The sequence below is a fragment of the Labeo rohita genome, chromosome 13, assembly GCF_022985175.1.
Source record: "Labeo rohita strain BAU-BD-2019 chromosome 13, IGBB_LRoh.1.0, whole genome shotgun sequence".
Classification (NCBI taxonomy): Eukaryota; Metazoa; Chordata; class Actinopteri; order Cypriniformes; family Cyprinidae; genus Labeo; species Labeo rohita.
The window spans coordinates 6,127,804-6,151,174 of record NC_066881.1 but is presented as its reverse complement, the minus strand read 5'-3'; the positions used below and the strand labels follow the sequence as shown (position 1 = coordinate 6,151,174).

The 23,371-nt window shown below is 34.5% G+C and overlaps 1 protein-coding gene across 4 annotated transcripts in view; it reads right to left on the bottom strand.

Annotated features, from left to right (window-relative positions):
* Positions 1-20,344, bottom strand: part of tjap1 (tight junction associated protein 1 (peripheral)) — a 129,476-nt gene extending 109,132 nt beyond the window's left edge. For all 4 annotated transcript variants that reach the window (XM_051125550.1, XM_051125553.1, XM_051125554.1 and 1 more), the window contains exon 1: positions 19,945-20,344. The gene's annotated coding sequence lies outside the window, so the exon portion shown is untranslated. The remainder of the gene's footprint in view (positions 1-19,944) is intronic.
* Positions 20,345-23,371: the final 3,027 nt, after the last annotated feature.

The window sequence follows — 23,371 nt, the reverse complement described above, 5'->3', positions numbered from 1 at the left end:
GGTTTCCCAAACTGATGTTTGTGAAGGAACTGCATTTTCAGTATGAAAAGTTAATAATTAATTAAATCCCAAAAAATGTTACACTAAAATAAATCATTTTAAAATCAATCAGAATAAACTTACTAAAAAATGTAATATTTTATCTACATGTCATGTGACCATAACCAACATCAGAGAACCAAAAGCACATGCATATGATACTTAAAGGGTCACCCCAAAATGAAAGTTTTGTCATTAACCCCCAAGTCATTCCAAACCCATAAAAGCTTTGTTTGTCTTCAGAACACAAATTAAGATATTTTTTATGCGTTCTGACAGCTCTCCGACCCTCCCACAGACAGCAATGTAATTAACACAATCAACGTCCAGAAATTTTCCAAAACATCTTTTCCAACTTGAAAACTATATACAGTCACAAAGAATTGTTTATTACACAGAATCTGTCCCAATATCATGGACCGTAAGCATCACTTAGTGTCTAGTTTGGGTTCCAGTCAGATTTTTTTCTTCATTAGTAAAATGCAGTAGAATGTGTTGAATTTTATCTTTAGCTTTCTGTATTCTTTCTTATCATGTAGACAACAGGTTAAGTAAACATATTAATATGCATTTTTGCATAAATATAGCAAGGATTTTTCTCCATATAATGGACTGATATGGTGCCCAGATTTTGAACTTCCAAAATGCAGTTTAAATGCAGTTATAAACGATCCCAGCTGAGAAAGAAGAGTCTTATCTAGCGAAACGATCGGTTATTTTAATAAAACTAATACAATTTATATACTTTTAAATGCCAAACACTGGTCTTGTCTTACTCTGCATGGACTGTTTTTGTTCCGGTTCATGACAGTTTGGGTATGTCGAAAAACTCCCATCTCCTGTTCTCCCTCAACTTCGAAATCGTCCTACATCACTGTTTTACCTTTTTTGTTAAGGGTGTTTGGGTGTTACAGTTACTACCCAGATCTGTCTGTGCACCATCTATACGTGAGTACTGGCCAAGTTTAATGGACAGACACATACAATGTACTCTGAGTATTATGGTGGTTATCATTTTAAAGTAAAAAGCAGATTTTGCTGAGTCAAGCTGATATTTTATCATTTTATTAATACAGTTATACACAAGCTCCAACTCGCATTCCTGTAATACGCAGTTTTTAGTATAAACTTAACCAGGTTTTTTGTGCTTTTTCTTGACAAAGTAAAAGATTTAGGTCATTGTTCAAAATCCTTCCCAAAATGGAGCGAGATTTCCTGGCAATTCTTAATCCTCTGTTTTCAGACAGTTCTCCTCTCTTGATTCTAACATACTCAATGTTTATTTGACAAAATAAGGTGTTGTAATGTGACAGCAAATCAGTAAGCAATTAGTACTTCTTTAAGTGTTTAAACCTCAACAAACTGCTGTTTTATAAGAGATCAATCTAAAATAAATGTTTAATTGCAAACATGATGAAAAAACTTAGCCAATAGGCCATCGATTCATTAATTGATGACCTGTTACCCACAAAAGCAGTTTATTCAGCATAGCGAAGCCTCTCCTCCATGACATCCATTAAAAAAAGTCTCATTAATGAGCACAAAACAGAGCACACAAATATTGGATAATAATCTATTTTAATTACATATTCCATCTTGGATTGATTGAGCATGTCAAATTGCATTCTGGGATCGCTTTCTCTTGCAATTACAGTTTCAGTGCTGAGAATTGGGTTACCTTAGAAGTGAGCTTCCTTCGTGAATGAACAACATGTCGGCATTTCCCAGAAGGTTTATTGATTTATATACACGTCTATTTATACAAAGCCTTTCAGTGCGTGCGATCGCTACAGAAGACGTGCTTCAAGGATGATGGAAAGTGCTTTGCGCTGAAAAACGTTTCATGACAGACATCGATCTCTCCGCTAGATTAGAGTGGTTGAACTCGGCTGGCCTTTCTTATGAACTTCTTGACTGTGGGAGTTGTTAGAGCCAAGGGCAGGGCTGCTTGTCGCTGATTTTTTCTTGTGGCAGCAAGCCCCTCCTGCAAACGCCTTAGTGACATATGAACACCCACTCTATGATATCCAAAACATCTTCTTACGGAAGGAAGCAGATGAAATGTGTAATTTATGTGCCACTCACACAAACGGAAATACAATCTGTTTGTTTGAGTTGCCTAAATGTGCTGGACGTAATAACATTAGCAAACCACATTAACAGTTACGGCTAAAGATTACTATAAAAAGTCGATTATGAAAACACGCCAACTTTGAAAATCAACTCAAACATACTTTCTCTTCCTACAGTCTTGTACATGATGTTTCTTTCATCAATCACTGTCAGTGCTGTGATTCTTCATGATGGAAAACAGCAGTGGAAGAGGGACACCGGCAAATCTGGCAAGTCTCAGTCCATGTCATGTCAGAGATGAATGCCACCAAGTCCCAGAAGAGCTCCATGTATGAATGCAGATGGAGCTCGAGGGCAAGTGTGAGTGGTTTCCTGTGTCTGTCTGAATCAAGCTTCTTCCAAAGTGGGAGGGGGATTCAGTCTTAAAGCAACTCTCTCCCACTCTTTGAGGCTCAGCGGGCTTCTGCGTGAAGACATGTAAATACAAATCCCATGCCGGGAGCTGCAGTTCTGACTACACTGACCCTCTTTCATCAGCGCTACAATATCGCCAGCCGACCCCACGAGTCATGGGGGAAATTTACCATCGCTTCATATAGGAATCACCTTTGAAAACACCTAAGAGACTACCGAGAATATTGAGACATGGACACTTCTAATCCTGAATGGGGCTCTTTCATTTATTGCTTTTAGACCGGTTCACTTATTTCCGTACCTGCAGGCCAAAGTCAGCGTATAACCTCCTTAATATTCAGTCACGAACTCAATGGGATTTCGAATGCTCAAAGCATAGCGAAAATGGAAAGAAATCACACTTAAGTCATGTATTTTATTGATGCAGATGCTGACTCCATAACAAGGGATTGTGAGAAATCCAGCTTTAAGAGGCACGAAGGTTTCATCCTCCTCTATGCACAGGACTATGCACAGCACTGCAAAGTTTCTGAACTCAAAGTTTTATTGAAACCTTTATCTGACAACTCTGAGCAAACCGAAAACTTAAGTGACTGCGCACCGGAAAGAAACCAACAAGCACGTAAAAACACAAACACTTGAATTGAACTCAGACGTCAGTTTGAGAATAGCCATCGGTGCTAACCTCAAATGCCAAGATGTAATGGACAGGCTGAATGTCTGCTGTGTAGACTGTAAATGAAGACTAAACAAACAGAGCTGCTATAGACTGAGGATGTTTTCCTACAAAAGGTAGAATAGAGGACATTCATTCCTAAAGGCCACAAGCAAATTAAGTACATGTGAGTGCGTACATGTCTGCGCAAAACTTATCAAACCAATGCGAAGGTATAAAGGATGGTTGCCAAGGGTGGTTCTGGGTGGTTGCTTTTTGGCCAAGTCAAAACAAACCACTGTTAAAATCTCTAGGTCTGGCTCAGAACCTTCTTCAATGCAAGTATGGGACTTTTAAGCCTATTTTACTGTGAAATACTTTTGTGAAATACAGATACTATAAGCAGATAACCGGCAAATTACCAATAAACTATTTTGTCTAAATAAATAAATAAATTAAAACACTAAAACTAAAAATAAAACACTAAAAACTAAAAGCTGTACAGCAGGGGTGCTCAACCCTGTTCCTGGAGATCTACCTTCCTGCAGAGTTCAGCTCCAACCCTAATCAAACACACCTAAACTAACTAATTTCGACATTATTTTTTTTTTATTTTTACACCAGGCATATCGGTTCAAAATATTGGTTATCAGTAGGGCTGGTGGATTAATCAAAAAGAAAACAAAACGGAAATTCCAAATCCTTAACCAACATAATTTTCCCATGTCAGTTAAAGTAGAACTAGACTTTCAGAACAGCAATTTACAAATAATTTACTTACCAAATTGTCATCCAAGATGTTCATGTCTTTCGGTCTTCAGTCGTGAAAAAATTATGTTTTTTAAGGAAAGCTTTTCAGGATATTTCTCTGTATAATGGACTTCATTGGTGACCCAATTTTGAACTTCCAAAATGTAGTTTAAATGCAGCTTCAAAAGGCTCTAAACGATCCCAGCCGAGGAAGAAGGGTCTTAACTAGCGAAACGATCTGTCATTTCTTTCGGAAAATAAAAATTTGTATACATTTAAGGCACAAAAGCTTGTGTAGCACAGGCTCTGGGATGCACGTTCATGATGCTACGTACTAGTGAATCACGTCAAAAAGGTCACGCGGAACTACAGACCCAGTGTTTACAAAGCGAACACGCAAAGACTAACAAAGTGCAAGTAAGTCAAATGCTGTTTACAAACAAAAAGGTACAATGATGTTGGACGATTCTGAAGTTGTAGGAGATGGAGTTTTTCGCCATACTCTACCTTTTTGAGCCGGAGTACACGGACCATGAACTTAGACGTGATTCGTAGTGTCGTGGACGCGCATCCCAGAGCTAGTGCTGACAGAAAGACATAAACATCTTGGATGACAAGGGGGTGTGTTAATTAGAGGTCGACCGATTACATGAATTTAGTGATAAATACATAAATACATGAACAACATCTCTAAAACTATCGTCATGTCATGTTTAATAGGCTTAAACTTAGAAACTTAAAAGGTCCTCATGGCAACCTGTCAAAATATAAGTTCCATCTAAAAGAAACTGTCAGAAATATATTACTGTGGTGCAGCAGATTAGAATATATGTAATAGGCTACTTCTACTACAACAATTATTACAATTTTGTTTAAAAGAATAATTACATAGTGTGCTATTTCTTCCATGTTTTAATTTTAATAGTAAACCCCTATGTTTGCCAAAAATAAAGAGTTTGATTCAAAGATAAATGAAATAGTTTTTCACCTTCATTTGCACTGTACTGTAAATTAAAACTAACTGAACTTTTTTTTAGTGTCACATAGGCCAAGATTAGGATGACATAAATTTAGACATTTCAATAAGCTACTTAACTAAGTGCAACTATAATAGGCTATTAGTGTTATAGTTTCATAGAAATAATTCTACAATGGAGCTATTAAGACAATTAAATAACACTTATTATACATTATGTGTTTTTAAGTAAATCCATGGATGTGCATTAGATGATGAATTGAATAGTCACCTCTATTATTGTAGGTTATGTTTTAGTTATCTGAAAATAATTAATAAGGGATTATGAGAGGTTATGCTATTACACATACATTTCTAACAAGCCAAATACTTAACAAGCTGTTCAGCTGTAGTCCAGTATTCATAGGCTTAATCATGAAGCATAGAGTGGCCTCACTTTTAATTCTCTCTATATACTGTATTACCCTTATTGTAGATGGATGAACAAAGGATGAAAAGAGTAAGAAGTGCACTCAACCAACACCAGGGAAGGCAGTTTTTGTCAGAGCCCTTGTTATTCTTAATTTTGACATTAATTTAAATTTTTATACCAGACATTGGTTCAAAATATTAGTTATCGGTCTACTTGATCTGTAATAATCGGTATCGGGCCTGAAAAACACATATCGGTCAACCCCCAGTGTAAATCATTTCTGTTGTTCGATGAACTCATTTTAATCATGTTAATACTTTCCCATTAAAAACCCATCAGCATTATACGGACATGTATGGACGTTGCACTTGCGTCTTTTGAAGCATATCAAATGTGAGTGGTGCTTTTAAGACCCGGGTCAATTCATTTTCACACTGCTGCTAAAGACATTTACCTTGTACACTCTTCATATTACAGTCTTAAAAAGATGACAGAAAATTTACTCACAGTTGCTGTCTTGACTCCTGTGGCAAAACATGAGGGCAGCTGCTTTTTAGATCAAACATGAGTGAGCATGACATGGACGCTTCAGTAAATGATGAGATATTTACGTAAATAAAATTCCTGCCAGAAGAACTGCGTTAAAAATGATGTCTGTCTGTTCCGTCTGTATCATCCCATTTAGTTTTTGGAGGTTTTACGCATGCACAGTAAGGCGAATTTAATGTTTTTATACATTTCAGTATGGATGAGAAACTTTTGGAAAATGCTTGAAAACGCGAGTTGACGGAGAGCATTTTAAAACGAAAACTCAGTTTTAAAATGTATCCGAATTAATGTAGACGTAGCCTAAGGTGTATTGTTGTTGGATGTAATAATGCACATAGCAGTAATCGTTTACTCCCAACATCTGAGCAGCTGAGGACGGCGAGGATTAATTTTGTTTGTGAACTCAATGCGCCCTCCGATCTACCTAAATGCGTCTATGTTCACACAAATCATTCGTGATCCAGTTTCACCTACAGAAGAAGTAAGTATAAGTGTTTTTAATAAATCTTTGCAAATCGCCTTTCCTAATAATGTGCTAGTTAGCAAGTTTCATGGCTAAATGTCACCCCACAGAAGAGAGGGGTGGGGTGAGCAGAGCTCATTAGCATTTAAAGGGCCATGCATTGAAATGGCTTGCTGTGAACAGAGTTGTTTTTGACAAGGTAAAAAAAGACCAAAATATGTTTGTAGACTTTTCATAAAGACCCTAAAGAATCATATCAGCTAGTGGAAAATGACCCTTTTAAAAGCCTAAACTTAACGTCCAAATCAGACAAATCATGTAACGTGACTGACATAAAATGTAGTCAACTGTGGGACATACTATATTTTAGAAAGTGTTATTAAAAGTGCAATTAAATTGTGACTGTTCCCTAAGCTCGGTCCACATGCTACAAGCAGAACACAGATGAGCAAAGTATATAAATATACACAAAAATATGTCAAAATGTCGATCTCTCTCATAACTGAATACTGAATATTGCAATTTAGTGGTTTGCAGTTGTGTGTAATAAGATCATGATACGATATTTTTGGGAAGATTGCCTACCCCTAGTCTGAAGATGAAACTGTCCACCATAAACTACTCAATTTTCAGCAAAAAATGTGTTACCTCCGACTTCCCAAAATCTGCAGACTGCCTCTCAACTCTTCTAGACTGCAAATCGGGGGGGAAAATATGTGGACAACAGATAAATGTAAAAAGAAGAGAAATGAGAATAAACAATTAAAGGAGAAGTCCACTTCCAGAACAAAAATTTACAGATAATGTACTCACCCCCTTGTCATTCAAGATTTGCATGCCTTTCTTCAGCCATAAAGAAATGTTTTTTGAGGGAAACTTTTCAGCATTTTTTCTCCATATAATGGACTGATATGGTGCCCCGATTTTAAACTTCCAAAATGCAGTTTAAATGCGGCTTCAAACGATCCCAAATGCGGTTGTAAATGATCCCAGCCAAGGAAGAAGGGTCTTATCTAGCGAAACAATTGGTTATTTTCATAAAAATAATACAATTTATATTTTTAATATCAAACGCTTATCTTGTCTTACTCTCCCTGAACTGTTTTTTTCCGGTTTGTGACAGTTAGGGTTTGCCGAAAAATTCCCATCTCATGTTCTCCCTCAACTTCAAAATCATCCTATATCACTGTTTTACCTTTTTTGTTAAGGGTGTTTGATCTTCTTTCCATGTTTGCTTTGCAAAGACTGGGCCGGTACTTCTGCAGCAATGTAAGATGATTTTGAAGTGATTTTTGAAGTTGAAGGAGAAAATACGATTGGAGTTTTTTGACATACCCTAACTGTCTTGAGCCAAAATACACAGAGTTCAGGCAGAGCAAGACAAGATGAGCGTTTGAGAATAAAAAGTATTTAAATTGTATTTTTTTAATGAAACTAACCGATCGTTTCACTAGATAAGACCCTTCTTCCTCGGCTGGGATCGTTTACAACCACATTTGGGATCGTTTGAAGCCACATTTAAACTGCATTTTGGAAGTTCAAAATCGGTGCACCATATCAGTCCATTATATGGAGAAAAATTCTGAAATTCTTTAAAAAAGATAATTTCTTTACGATTGAAGAAAGAAAGACATGAACATCTTGAATGACAAGGGGGTGAGTACATTATATGTATATATCTTTGTTTTGGAAGTGGACTTCTCCTTTAAAAGGGCAATAGTAATGCATGTTTCTTGTCTTAAAACCCACCTATGCACTGTAGTAAAACGGACCTCCAGCTGCGAGCGCTGGGTTTGTAGGAGGTCAGATTATAGCTGAGGTGGCTCTTTCAGTTCCTCTGAGTGATTTCATTTCTACTGCTCCGGGATGGGGGTGTGTCCACACAAGAATAATATCCAATCAGCGCAACTGCCAGGAACCACTCAAGCCTGAATCAACCTTGAAAATGCTCCTAATAATCTTGAGACAACAGGCAAAGCAAGTGAAAGGAGTCATTTACTCACTCTTATGTAGTCGTACATGTAAAATTATTGATTTTGCTTTTGTGGATAGCCATTTTTTTATGGCCAAGCTCTAAAATGAGCATTCTATATTTCTTCAGCGTTTGAATATGCAGAATTTTAGGAGTTTGGCAGCAAAATAATCTGCATTCACTTTAAAAGGATGAAAAGGATGATTTTTCTGCGGTCAGGATGGACAAGCAGATTTGAAAAGGAGTGAGGGTGAGCACATGACAAAAATATTCATATTTAAGTGAACTCTTCATTGAATGTACAGTGTTTTGACAAGTCTGAACTCTACCCACGGCCACAACTCCAAATTTAGATCGTATTTAGTGTAGGTGTCAACTTCACACGTTTCTTCATAAGGAGAGAGAATGGAAGACTGTCATGCTAATGGAAATGCCAATAGTCAACTGTGTCAACGAGATAACTTAAGACGTCTTCTGCACCTGTAACATAAGCTCCAGGGCAACACTGACAGAAATAGGCCATTCTGTCCATGTGAACTAAATACGATCTCATATAAAGGTATCCAAATGGCTATGACCTTTCAGTGTGAATGACAGGGCTTACAAAACCCAACACCGAAAGGGTAATTTGTAGTTCTCAGAGATATTAATTATATCTACACGAAAATGTCCATTGGAGACAAAAATAGTAGAAGTGCTGACGTCAGGAGGAAAAACAGAGAGATACTGAGGAAGGGACAGGAAGAGAAAGGCAGGGATATGAGTCAATGAACAGCCTGCTGTGAGCTGGCAGCTTATAGATGTGACGTTCCGCAATGGCACAAAAGCAACCGGCACACGTCACGCTTTTGGTCTTTTACACGCTACGGATGAAATTTTCCTTCAATTTTCTATTAAAGCAACACTTCCCCCCCAAAATTAAAATTTGTCATGCCACTCCAAACCCATCAGACTTCCTTTTTTTATGCTGCCTTTTTTTTTATTTCTGAATGTTGATGCTTTCAGTTGTTTTTTTGGTAGCGTGCCTGCCATCTAATAATCTGTATATGCTTTTTAATTTTTATATGAAACAAAACTAACAGAATTTAGAAGCTGAAACTTTTTGTTGTTGTTGTTTCCTTCTCAAGTATCATTTTTACCAAATTCTTTGTTTCCATTAATTTTCTGGATTCCACTTTAATGTTTTTAATTAAATTGTGTTATTTAAAAGCATTTTATAATTAATTGATACTTATTTTTTTAAAAAAAGAGTTTATAATTATTTTATTTTATTTACATTTTATTATTAATTGTGTCAAAAATATTGCGTTGTGTATTTACATTTTTCTGGTCAATAAATTGTTGAATCATTTTTGTGGTAAATATTCCTTAAAAAATACTATTTAATTTTTTTCAGTAGTAGTAGTAGTAGTAGTAGTAGTAGTAGTAAATTAAGTAATATATTTCTATAAAAGTTTCTTCAAATTAAACCAAACTTTTATTTTGAAGGGTTGCTATGAAGACCTTTAAGTTTCTGTTTGTATAATATGCCAATAGTTTTTCTCAAACTAAACGGCAAGACGTTCAAGAAGTGGCTCTCAGAGTAGTTCTAGAGATTACGTGTATGTTCATGTACTCGTATTGTGGAGGCAGAGGCTAAAAAACACTGTGAGCGTCACGCGTGCGTCAGTATGTATGTCGTAGACAAAACCACGCATCTACGCCTTTCATTCACACAGACAGGCAGAACTTGCATGATTCACATTTAAATAGTATTTTGCTGCTTAATATTCACAGACACGAGTCTATATTGCTTCTGATTTAAGTGTACTGACCTACTTTTCATTTATTCATCCAGAATGTGGCAAACTCCATGACATTCCGAGTAAATTCCATTTTTATGACTGGATTCTGCGATTCCATCTGTGTTTTCCACACTGTGGAAATCACATGGGCCTATATGTTTAAATTAATCACCCATAAATCTATTATAGCCACCATTTAAATGTTTAGATTTCAACAAACTGGAGAACAAACATAATTATATCATTAAAAAGATCCCTTGCCTTTTTTGTCATTTAAATGTCTGTATACAACTCATTTTAGTTAGCATGTTGATTATTCCAAGCTTTAGAAACTGAATTTGTTGTCAATTTTAATCTTTAATATTATAGTAATGCACAGAGTTCCAGGCTTGGTTTACAAAATTAGCTAAGAGATGACTTACCCAAATAATTAGTATCAAATCAAATCAAATCAAGAGCTTGTGAATCAGAATCAGTTTGTGAAATCTGCATGACTACTCAGCCCTAGGAAATGATGACAGATTGTTAATTTTATTGGTGAACTGTCCCTTTCATTGCATAATCATCAAGCTGGACGACATGTAATGCAGTACACAAGCAAACAGAACTGCTGAAATATGGAGCGTTATGAAATGTCCTTGATGACCAGCAGCACTCATCAGATGATGAGTTGTGGATGTGCCAAAGGAAGTAGATAAGCTCAGACCTGATGTTGTCTGGAAACCTGAGGTCTGCGGGACTCTTTACGACTCTAGTGGTGAAGCAGTGGGCCACAGCCACCTGCCATTGTGAGATCTCGAGCGCTAAGCTCGTTCTAGCAGCTGGTGTGTGTGGAGTCAGGCCTAATGTGCGCTGAGGATTACCACTCCCGGTTTCTCTTAACACCGCAGGCAAAAACAACTGCAGGTAAAAGAGGAAACAAGTGAGGAAGAAGAGGAACATGGTGGAGATTTGAGCTTCCTGGAACGTCAGTCAGACATCCACGTGGCTTCTGAGAGCTGCAGGAATGAAAGATGATGCAGTTTGATGCCAAAGAAACATGTTTTATTCCTAATATGAAAATGCTATTCTCTTTTGGACCAAAAGTGCTCCTAATGACTTCATAATACAGAGACATAGGACCGTAAACACTTAGGGCACTATGATTTTCGCAATGCAAAACACACAGACGGAAGCGCAAAAAACAATCATAAAAACAAAATTTACTATACAGTGTGGAATGTCACGGAATTTGCCACATTCTGGATGAACAAATCAAAAGTAGGTCAGTATACTTCAATCAAAGCACGATATGGACTAGCGTCTGAGAATATTAAGCAGCAAAAAGACTATTTAAACATGATTCCAGCATTTTGGCATTTCTCTGTATAAATAAATGGCACAGACGTGTGGTTTTATTTACTACACATATACTGAAGTGCGCATGTAACTCACAGTGTTTTCAGACTCTGCCGCCACAATATATGAGTTCATGAACACATAAACATAACTGGTCTGAGTGTCACTTCACCAGCATTTTATCTAAAGGTCTTCAAAGCAATCCTTCAAAATAAAAGGTCAGTTTAACTTGAAGAAACTGTGACAGAAATATATTACTTAACGTAATGATAGTTCTTCTACTAACAATAAAAGTATTAGTAAAACATTATACTTTAAGGAATATTTATCTGAAAAATTTTTACCAGAATTTATTTACCAGAGAAATGTAAATACACAACATAGCATTTATTTAAAAAGAAAGAAAGAATTAATATTTTTTTTATATATAAAATCAATTAATTAGAGATGCTTTTGATTATTAAGCTTTAAGGAAAGCATTCAAATGAAATTAAGAAAATTAATGAAAAACATAGAATTTGGTAAAAAAAATAAATAAATAATAATAATAATAATAATAATAAATAAATAAATAAATAAATAAAAAGAACTGAACTTGAGAAAAAAATAAAACATCATTCACAGGGCCTTAATGTCATTTTACAAATAGCAGTTAAATTGTGTCATAATTTCAATTAATTAGGCATGCTTTTTATTTTATTTTTTTTTTAACCATTAAAAATTAGTCTAGAAAGAGAATCCAGAAAAATTAAAACGTAAAAAATGATTTTGGAAAAAAATAAAACAGAATTTAGTCTATCAAGGATTTGATTGTGATTCTTTAAAAAAATGATGCAATACGTCATGAAATAAAGTCACAAGTTTGTTAAATTCAATTTGAATCATTACAAAATAAAAAATGCTTCTAAAACACACTTTTCAAAAACAATATTAAATCTTATCATGTGTATTTTATTATTAAATTTTCATATCTATAAAAAAAATATATTATAGGAAAAAGTATATTTATAATATATACTTATACTTTGGATCATAACTAAAAGTAACACTTCATATATTATTACTGTAATTAATATCATAATATTCTATAATCAATGTTTGTTTGTTTTTTTTTAATTGTCAGATGCGTTTTTACACCACTAGAAATGTATGCTGGCTTATAGTATAAAGTAATAATCAATGTTACAAATTATTTACCAGATTTTTTAAACCCCTAGGAATATATGTTGGCTTTGACATCAAAACTTGTGTTTATATTTTCAAAAATAACATATTTATCAAAATGTATTTTACATAAAGTACAAGTGTTTAAAAAATATATACAAATGTAACTTCGCATAGTATTACTATAGTTAATATCAGTTAATGTAATCGGTGTCTTCTCATTGTCAGACTCATTTTACACCCCTAGAAATGTATGTTGGCTTTGACATCAAAAACACAACATCTGTGAAGCAAAAATCTTCTTTTAAAGTTGACTTGGTACAGAAAAAGCAAAGTTAAGGTAGAGGACTTTAATTTCAGGGTGAATTTCGGAAATTAACAAACGCACACGTTCTCCCTCCTCTGAAGTCCTGACCTTTATGAGACATTTCAGCTGCTTATTTGGTCATTATGGGCAAATGGGTGATTTCATTACCTTTAAGCGAGAATCTCCAAGCGCTGCTTGAAAACTGATGAAGGTAGAGAACAGAAAGTGCAATGAAAGAGACGGATGGAGGAAAGAATCAGTAACCTGTGTCTGTATAGCGCTGAGAAAAGATGCAGGCTATGTTGCAGGTCATGGATAATTGGATTCAAGCAACAAACATAAAAACAGACTTGACAGGCTGACAATGGGAGCAAGCAAGCGGAGGGTAAATTTGCACAAGAACTGAATGCCGGTTACTGAGGAGCGTTTCACCAGCATGGGAGCCCGGCCAAGCAAAGGAATGTTTCCACACAATCCTCACGACTCTCGCTCCCGCCCGTTCAAAAAAAGATTTGAGCGAATTCCAGAGGAGCTTCCAAAACACTGCAACATGTAGGTCACACAAAAAGTCTGTGCAGTCTATTCACTGCTAGCAATAAGCCTGAAAATATTACAAACATTTAAAAAAAAAATAAATAACTTGCTTTGGATCTTCACACTTCGTGCTAACCGATAACCATAGTACTCCAAAGCAATACAAAGAATAACATGCTACTACCGTGATTTTTCATGTAGCTTTGAATGTGATTACTGTGACACCAAATCACCAGATGCACAGAAGCCTTGGCATTTCTGAGGAAAATCACAGGTGCATCTTTCCAGCACCATCCCATACGGTCAAAACAACTGTTGAGTTCATCTTAATAAAACCATTCAAATGGCTGCATTAAAAAAAGACCGACTGACAGCTCTTCTGAGTGAAAGGTCATGCAGTGTGTGGGCAAACGCTGATGAATAGAGTGTATCCGAAATTCTAAACCAATTTCGACTGCCAAGGTCATCTTCAACAGCCCTTCTTTGTGCTGTGTTTCAAAAAAAAAAAAACGGCACGGAACTGAGCGCGTGTGTCGAAGGTGACAATCTGGAATGCATGATTCAGACACAAAAAAAATAAAAATAAAAAATTCAACAAATATTGGTAATTTGAACAGCAATGTGAAAATCATTTTAAATCTCATACTACTGCTGGTTAGATATAAAAGCAAAAAAAAAAAAAAAAAAAAAAAAAAAAAACATTCATGGTCTCCACAATAATTTACAGTCGTTTTTAGAACTGAGTTTAACTGAAATTTAAAATAAAATTACTATTACAATTACCAAAATAATATTATGATTAAAAAAAATATTATAAAAACGTTTAAATTCTGCTTTTAAAAAAATCCAGGCTTGCTGTGCCTCTGTTGAGGGCTCCACAATTTGGCCAAAATTGTGAGATTATATATTAATATGGCTATAAAATAATAATTATTATTATTATTATTGTTATTGTAATTATTAATATTATAATTTGTATCATTATTATTATTATTCAACTCGTGTATTTAAGAAAAAAATACACATTACAACTGGAAAATTGCAAATCTTATATTCATACAATTTCGTCAATTATTAATTCATCACACTTTTATTTTGAATTTATTTTTTGACATTAAAGCTTCTCTTTGGCTGAGTGCTTTTCATTCCCAAATGCACGTTAATCACCCAAATATAATATAATATATTATATAATATAATATACTTAGGCCTTTTGCTATACACTAACAACACATCTCTCTAAATATATTTTTGTAACAACATATGTAGTGCAATTAAAGCTGTAAAATTTGGGGGCAAATGTAATTATTAAAAATTAAAGTAAAAAAAAATTAAAATACTTACTTAAAAAAAAAATCCAGCATACTGTGCCTGTTTTGAGGGCTCCACAATTTGGTCAGAATTGTGTGATTATATATTGATGTAGCTATAAAAAAAAAAAATAAATAAAAAAAAAAAAAAATAATAATAATAATAATAATAATAATAGTAATAAAAATAATAATAATAATAATTATTATTATTATTATTATTATTATTAAATAGGGCTGTCAAACGATTAATCTTGATTAATTGCATACAAAATAAAAGTTTGGGTTAGCCTAATATATGTGTGTGTACTATGTGTAATTATTATAAATAAATGTAAACACAAAAACATTCATGTATATATTTAAGAAACATTTATATGTATTTATTATAATTTTTATATAATTTATGTTATATATAAATACAAATATTTCGTACATAAATAACATTTCTCTTAAATATATACATTCATTTGTGTGTATTTACATATACATAATAATACACTGTACAAACACATATATTAGGCAAACTCAAACTTTTATTATCGTTTGACAGCCCTATTATTAAATAAATAAAATTTCACTAAAATATAAACTTGTGTGTTTAAGAAACAATATTTACACATAACAACTGTAAAATTACAACGTGTTTTATTATTATTATTATTATTATTATTATTATTATTATTATTATTATTATTATCATCAATTCATCACACTTTTATTTTAAATTTATTTTTGGACATTAAAGCTTCTGTTTGGCCGATAAGTACTTCTAATTTGCACACCGCGTTCCCAAATGCACGTTAAAATGTCCCAAACTCTGAGCAGACGTGAAGATGAAGTTCATGTTCAGTAGTATTTACTGTGAACCAAACCATTTAATTAAATCACAGCTTTTGCTATATTGCAATTTATTTTTTGTTTGTTTTTTTCAATAATCAAGCAGTCCTATCTGTAATTATCTGCAATTGTCTTCAGCATATTTGACAAAAGACAAATTATGAATTGTATTACCAACCCCATTTGTGACCAAAATTAAATTTGATGCATTTTAGTAAAAAACTGCAATCAAAGTTATATAACCAATTATGATAGTCACCAACTCTACACTTTTCCCCGAAACAGTACTAACAAAACCTCACCGGAACAGCATTCAGCCTCCGATCATTACGCCTTACTTAATGGAAGAAGACTTAACAGCATCAATCGTCCAACAATTATCCGACTCTCAACCACCTTTTCCCAATTAAACACTCAGGCCCCATCTCTTCAGCTAAGCCGAGCTACACGCAGCGGCACTTGACAGAGTAATCTTTCAACAAATCCCTCCCCAAACATTTTCACACTGGCTGTTTCCTAATTGATAAACCTCCACGGGGGGCTGCACTATCATACGACACCGCCTAGCACAAGTACACCAGTCACCGGCAGCTAGTAAAGCAACGTTATGTGAGCGAGGTGCAAACAGAGACCATACACTGAGCGTTTGGAGCCGGATGGGAGAGAATGCAGAATGCTGCTAAGACCCAGAGGATGTTTTTAAGTGACCCTACACCACACGAGGGAGGAGAGGTCACTGACCTTTCACCGCTGTATTTACTGCATCAGCACAGTTGAGTTTATGGAACAGCCAATCATAGTCCAATCAGACATGAGTAAGCATTCGCTATTCAACATCAGGACTGAAATTTGCAATAAAGTTAATCTCTTTGCATGAAATGAATTATTCATTGAATTAGTTAGTTGTACAACCCAATAAAGACCAAACGCTAATCAGCAGCAGCATGTTCAGCTCTTAACAAACTGCACTTTACTAATTGTTTATTGACATTTCCCATCTGTAAGTAATGGCTGAGACATGCATGACTTATCAACTCCCTTTAAGTGCACCCATAAAAAGGGAGGAGGAATGGGAGCAGCTAAGCTGTCATATCAAGCAAGCACTACGCAATGAAACGCTGCGGTTTATTTCACCTCCCCTGAGAGGCATTTAACACGGAGTCTTCGTTTCAAACTAGTGAGCTGCCTACACTAACAAAAGAGAACCAAAAACTGGTATTCTCTGAAGTGCTTTAAAGAAAGTGTCTTGCCCATTCACTTGGGCTCAATGTACAATCACAGATACCCAAAAATGCGGTCTAGGTAGGCAGCTCAAAATGTTTTAAAACAGAGCCAGAGAAGTCAATGACATCAGGATGCTGATCTACTTTACACAGAGCTGGATTAGTGACGCTGTGGCCTTACATCAACAACTCAGATATTGAAATAAGTCTGTGCATTATGCTGCAAGCTGCCAATGGTTTAAAGCGGAAAAAAAACATTATTATTAAGTCTTCGTTTTTCAAAAATCCACTCGTTGTGAGTTCATTGCAAGTGCAAATGTTACATTTCACACAACTTGATTATTTAACATATTAGCAGTTAACGCAGGGGTGGAGCTAGGGTTGGCCACCCCATTCACAACTGCTGCTTCTGTCTATTTTTTCTTGACAAGAATTGAGTTTATTTAGTCGCAGAACATCTTTACGACCACATCACATGGGAGATTTTTCAGACACACATTCCAGCTTCACTTCAGCGCTACTCAAAACGAGCATAGGAAAGGTACAGTTGAAGGGGGAGCTTCAGTAAAACAGTCGTTATACTGTGCTCATTGCACGTGCACCTCAATTGCACACACAAGCGTGCACTGTAGCATGTATCATTTCATATTAAAGGGCGAATTAAACTACAAGCATGTGTGTCAGATCTGCATCACATTCAGCAGTGGCAGCTCTTAAAGTAATAGCAGCCAAATAAGCTAATAACCCAGCTGCTGTGATGTCTATTAATCAGAGAACAAAAGAAAAAAAGAGGAAATCAATAACTTTTGATGCTTTAAGGATTAATCTATATTTAATTTAGCATTTAGTGTTTGATAACTATTCAATTTCTGTATATTTCCTAAATAGTAGGTAAATAATGGGTTTATGCAAAGGTTTTTTTCAAATTTTCTTAAATTGTAAGTTTTTTTTTTTAAGTCTAATAAATGTTAAAACTGATAGCTCTATTATACTGTAATGTTACGTAACGGCTATAGTCAGTGGTTAAATATTATGAAAAAATAATTTCCTAGAGACATCAGTAATTTAGGTCTCAGTGAAACTCACCTTCAGTACAAAAAAAAAAAAGTAACAAATACTGAAAATATACTGTCTTCATGTTTTCTAGATTAATTTGAAGATTATATGTGAAATTACTGCAATATAAAAAGTATATTTAAAAACTTTAATGTTAGCTGGAATTAATTGGGATTAATTTCTGGAGAAAAAAAAACACTGGATTAATTAGTCTTTTTTTTTTAATCAGTGTACATCACTAATAAATAATAAACATAAAAAACTTCAACTTAATTGTTTAAATGTGATCCTGGACCACAAAACCAGTCATAAGTAGCACGGGTATATTTATAGCAACAGCCAACAATACGTTGCATGGGTCAAAATTATTGATTTGTCTTTTATGCCAAAAATCATTAGTATATTAAGTAAAAATCATGTTCCATGATATTTTGTAAATTTCCTACGAAAAATATATCAAAGCTAATTTTTTCTCGGCCAAATATTGTCATATCCTAACAAACCATACATCAATGGAAAGCTTATTTATTCAGATGTCAGCTGATGTGTAAATCTAAGTTTTCCAAAAATTGACCCTTATGACTGGTTTTGTGGTCCAGGGTCACAAATGTCACCTATTTTTAACAATTATGACATTTAAAGACACATTTATTAAAACTCAACAGATTGACATTAGGTTTTTGTGATAACGATTGTGATTTTTGCGATATTTGCGCACTTAAACCTTATTGTGATTTGTCTGGATTGTGCTTCAAATGTAAATATGCTATTACGTAAATCTACACTGTCAAAATAAAATAAAACAGCGTTTGTTTCCATTTCGTACCGCTGTCTCTGTTAGTTTCTTAAGGCGACAATGTGCAATGAAACAAAAAGTTCCCCTACGCAACTTTTGCGTCGCATATGAAAGTACTCACGTGAACACAAAACGCCCTGGTTTCACTTCATTTGACGTTTGAGTAATGGAAGATATTTTTCTCCGTAGTAGGTCAGACAACCCAGCACGTCAAAGTGAGAAAATGGAGGCAGAAATACATTTATATTGCATAATAAAATACAATATTTAAGTTGGCTGTGTTCCAAAAGACACCAGCGTGAATTACACCCAAGTGGACGCAAAGCAGAAATATTTTAACGGTGTTAAAACTTACTAGAGCAATATTTGTTTCCAACACTTTAAATGAAGTCATTGAGTATATAGTGAGTCCATGTTCAATGTAAATAAACGACTTCTTCCTAAGCTTTATGTGTATTAAGCTTACGCTGCGTGTGGCACTAAAACAGACAAACAAATCTCAATCGCAGTTATCTGTATGACAATTAATCGTCAACCAACATTTCACGATCGTGACAGCCGGAGTAGTGATTCATAACCGCAGGTTTCTCAAGCCTTTTTACCTGTGCTGTGTCCATAATGGACGACTTATTTCAGCATAAACTGAGAGTATTCGTCGAAATATCGCATCGGTTTTTCTTCCCAAGTTACACTAACCTATTTCATGTTAGGACACGTGAATAAAATAATCCCCATCGCTTACGGACATCATCATCATGATCATCATCATCATAATCATCATCTAGATCAACCCGAGTATTAAAGAAGACCGTGTAACAGGATCGGTTGCACAACCGGATCTAGTTGGTAAGCATTAATATGAGTGTATCTCCGATCAGGAGAACAAAAAGACAATAAAGAATTATTAAATACATGTATTTAAATCACGAACAGTGAAAACACATCACACAGACCACGCTGCCGAAGGGTTTATTTCCACTGCCCATGGCCACGACTGACTCGACCGAATAAATGCGCGTTAAACACCTGACATCGACACTTTTAAGATTAGTCACCTTCTCTAATCTGCTGTCTGATCAGTGCCTCGAGGATATGACGATCAAGAAGCATTTCACAGGTGTGATTACACAGATATGATGTTTAGGTTCAACCCAGCACTGCTGGGTGTGTTTATCAGTTCATCTGAACGGTGACTGGTCGCGTATATCAACAATATGTGAAAATAGATTTGATAGTACACTCTTAAAATAGACGAATGTATCAAAGGAATACAATTGTGAACTTCTTACCTGGCTCTAGCCTCTTTTCCGCAGTTGAACCTAGAGTTTGGTGTAGATCAGTCTTGACTCTTGCTCAAACTGGATAAACTTTGCCCGCTTTTCCTTCTTCTTCTTCTCCTCGCTGGCTAACACTTGCTAACGGCCGTTAAAAATCTCTCCGCTCGTGGCGTTAGGAGCGATCGCCGATCCCGCGTCCTCTCGCCGGTGTCTCTCCGTGAGGAGTTGACGTGTTAACGCAGATCACAGGTGTCGATAACCGCTGTTCCCGATTTCAGATAAAGTTTATCTCCATCTTCTCCCGTCCAGCGCCATCTTTCCCGCGGGGCACGCCGGGTAATCCTCAGGAATCCCGACGCGACGCGACGCGTTCGCCGCTCGTGCTGGAGTGCTGGAATGCTGGGATGAGAAAGACCGCGCGGGAGGAGAGCGATGAAACTTATAGCAGCAGGGATCATATGCGCACCTCGGGTCTGTATGATGATCTAGTTTAATAGTGCATACAATTATGCTATTTTTGAAACTTGAGAGTGAAGGTTTGAGAGTAAAGATCGAGCAAAAACGCCACGTAAAACGTTACATACAGTAATGATCAGATGGGAATACCATATGCTTTCTTAATATAAAGTAGGACTATACCATATTAATACTTTTAGTAGCTACTTCAGTGCATAAGTGTTAAAGTTTAATTTTAAGTTAAAATACAAATAATAACTCTACAAATAAATCACAAAACCTCTTATAAATAGCATATTGGTTTCATTTAGACAGGGTTCCCATGTTTGTGAAATATTTGGAAAAGCCTTAAAAACGTAAATGTCCAAGAATTTTTAGTAGTAAATATAATGTCCATAATACACCACCAGTCAAAAGTTTTTTGTTTTTTGAAGAAGTCTCTTCTGCTCACCAAGCTGGCATTTGTTTGATCCAAAGTACAGCAAAACAGTAACATTTAGAAATATTTTTACTATTTAAAATGTTTTCTATTTGAAAGGTAATTTATTATTGTGATCAAAGCTGAATATTCAGCATCATTACTTCAATCTTTAGTGTCACATGATCCTTCAGAAATTATTCTAATATGCTGATTTGCTGTTCAATAAATTTTTTTTTCATTATTATCAGTATTTCAGCTGAGTACATTTTCAGGATTCTTTGATAAACAGAAATATCCAAAGATCAGCATGTATCTGTAATAAAAAGCTTTTGTAACTTTATACACTATACCATGTTATTTATTTATTTATTTATTGGATGGGAAATTATAGAAATTAATACTTTTATTTAATTATTTTGATTTACTTTTTAATACTTTTATACTTTTTTTTTTTTAAGTGATGATAAAGACATTTATAATGTTACAAAATATTTCTATTTTAGATAAATGGTTTTCTTTTAAACTTTCTGTTCATTTTTTTTTCAATGTTGATTTTTGTTAGTTTTATAACAACAACATACCAAAGAACAAACGGTTGAAAAGGGTGCCAGAATACATTACACATGACATAAGTGCCTAAAATAATTACAAAGGAGAGAGATAAAACACACAAAAAAGGGGAGAGAGATAAATTCAGCATAGAAATTACAGTATCACAAATGTGTCAAGGTCCATTAAATACTGCGGTTGTTTAACTGTTTGAGGAAGGAACTGTTTCAACATTTTACTGTTTTTGCTGTACTTGTTTAAATCAAATAAATGCAGGCTTGGTGAGCAGAAGAGACTTTCTTAAAAACATTAAAAATCTTACTGTTCAAAAACTTTTGACTGGTGGTGTATAAAAATAATATTATGTCTCCTGTGATCACGGAAAACGTGGAAATATCAGAACTTTAATGAACTATTATACTTACTGAATATGTTGTAAATAGTGCTGTAAAATTATATCACTGACTACATGCTGTTTGCGAGTGCTTGAGAAAAATAAAACTTGTTAGCATGTGTAATAACATCAGTTTATCGAAATAAGGTTGAGCAGTAATATTGTGAAATATTACATTTAAAAGAACTGTTTTCTATTTTAATATATTTTTAAAAAAATGTAATTTATTTCTTCTTCAGTGTCACGTGATCCTTCAGAAATCATTTCAGTATGCTGATTTAAGAATCATTACTTAAGAAACATTTCTTCTTATTACATTACGTAATATTTTGGGAAAACCATTATACACTACTATTCAAAAGTAAGTATGAGAAGAAAGAAGAAAGATATTAATACTTTTATTCAGCAAGAATGCATTCAAGTGTCACAAAATTTTTATATTTCAAATAAATGCAGTTTATTTAAATATTAAATTTGTTAAATAATGCTTTAAAATGTATGGTTGTCACAATATATTAGAATGATTTCTGACGGATCATGTGACACTGAAGACTGGAGTAATGATGCTGTAAATTCTGCTTTGTATCACAGGAATAAATTACATTTTCAAATATATTAAAATAAAAATACATATGTGGGTGTATATATTTATGACTGATTTCAGCTTACGTGTAAGTCACTGTCAAGATGTGGCTGTCAATCTATGTGTTTCACTTTGCTCAATAAAAAATAAATAAATAAATAAATAAAAATTTTTTAAATGTAATAATATTTCACAATGCTATTGTTTTTAATGTATTTTTTATCAGATACATTAATGCATTACAGTACATTTTAGTGCATAATTGCATTACGATAATACCTAACAGATATTTAATATGAATCTGCACTTTTAAAAAATAAAGGTTCCAAAAGAGTGTTTTTGTAGTGATGCCGTAGAAGAACCATTTTGAAGAACATTTTAAAAATCTAAAGAACTATTTTAGATTATATAGAACCTTTTCTGCATTTGAAAGGTTCCATGGATGTTCAAGGTTCTTCATAGAACCATTGATCCCAATAAAGAACCTTTACTTTTAAGAGTTTAACCAGCAGCAGTCAATAGGATACTTGAAGTGAAATACATTTTAATATATATTAAAATAGAAAACAGCTATCTTAATATTTCATATTAATCAGATAAATCAGATTTGGTAATGTACATCTTTATCCAAATGGACAGGGAAAAACATTCAAACAGGGGCCTTGATACAACATGTCATGTAGAGAAAACTCAGCACCAGATGGCAGTCAAGGGTGCAAGTACACCTCATTGCCAAGGGGGCTTCTGCATGCCGAATGTTTGTGCAGTTAATTGTGTCATCAGTGAGAGTGTACTGAGACCTGGCCAGAAGTCACTGAGAAACACTGACTCATTGGTTCCTGTGTGCAGATTATGTTGACAGTTAATAAACAGAAAATGAAGCGTTTAATTTCTCTTCCCCGTTACGCTCTCATTTTAGTCTCACATCTGTAATCAGACCATGTCACCTCAATCTGCTTTCCCACAGCTTAGAAGTGTGGTGAACTGAGCAGATAAATAAAAAAAACTTTTTCCCACACTGTTTGGGTCTAACAGA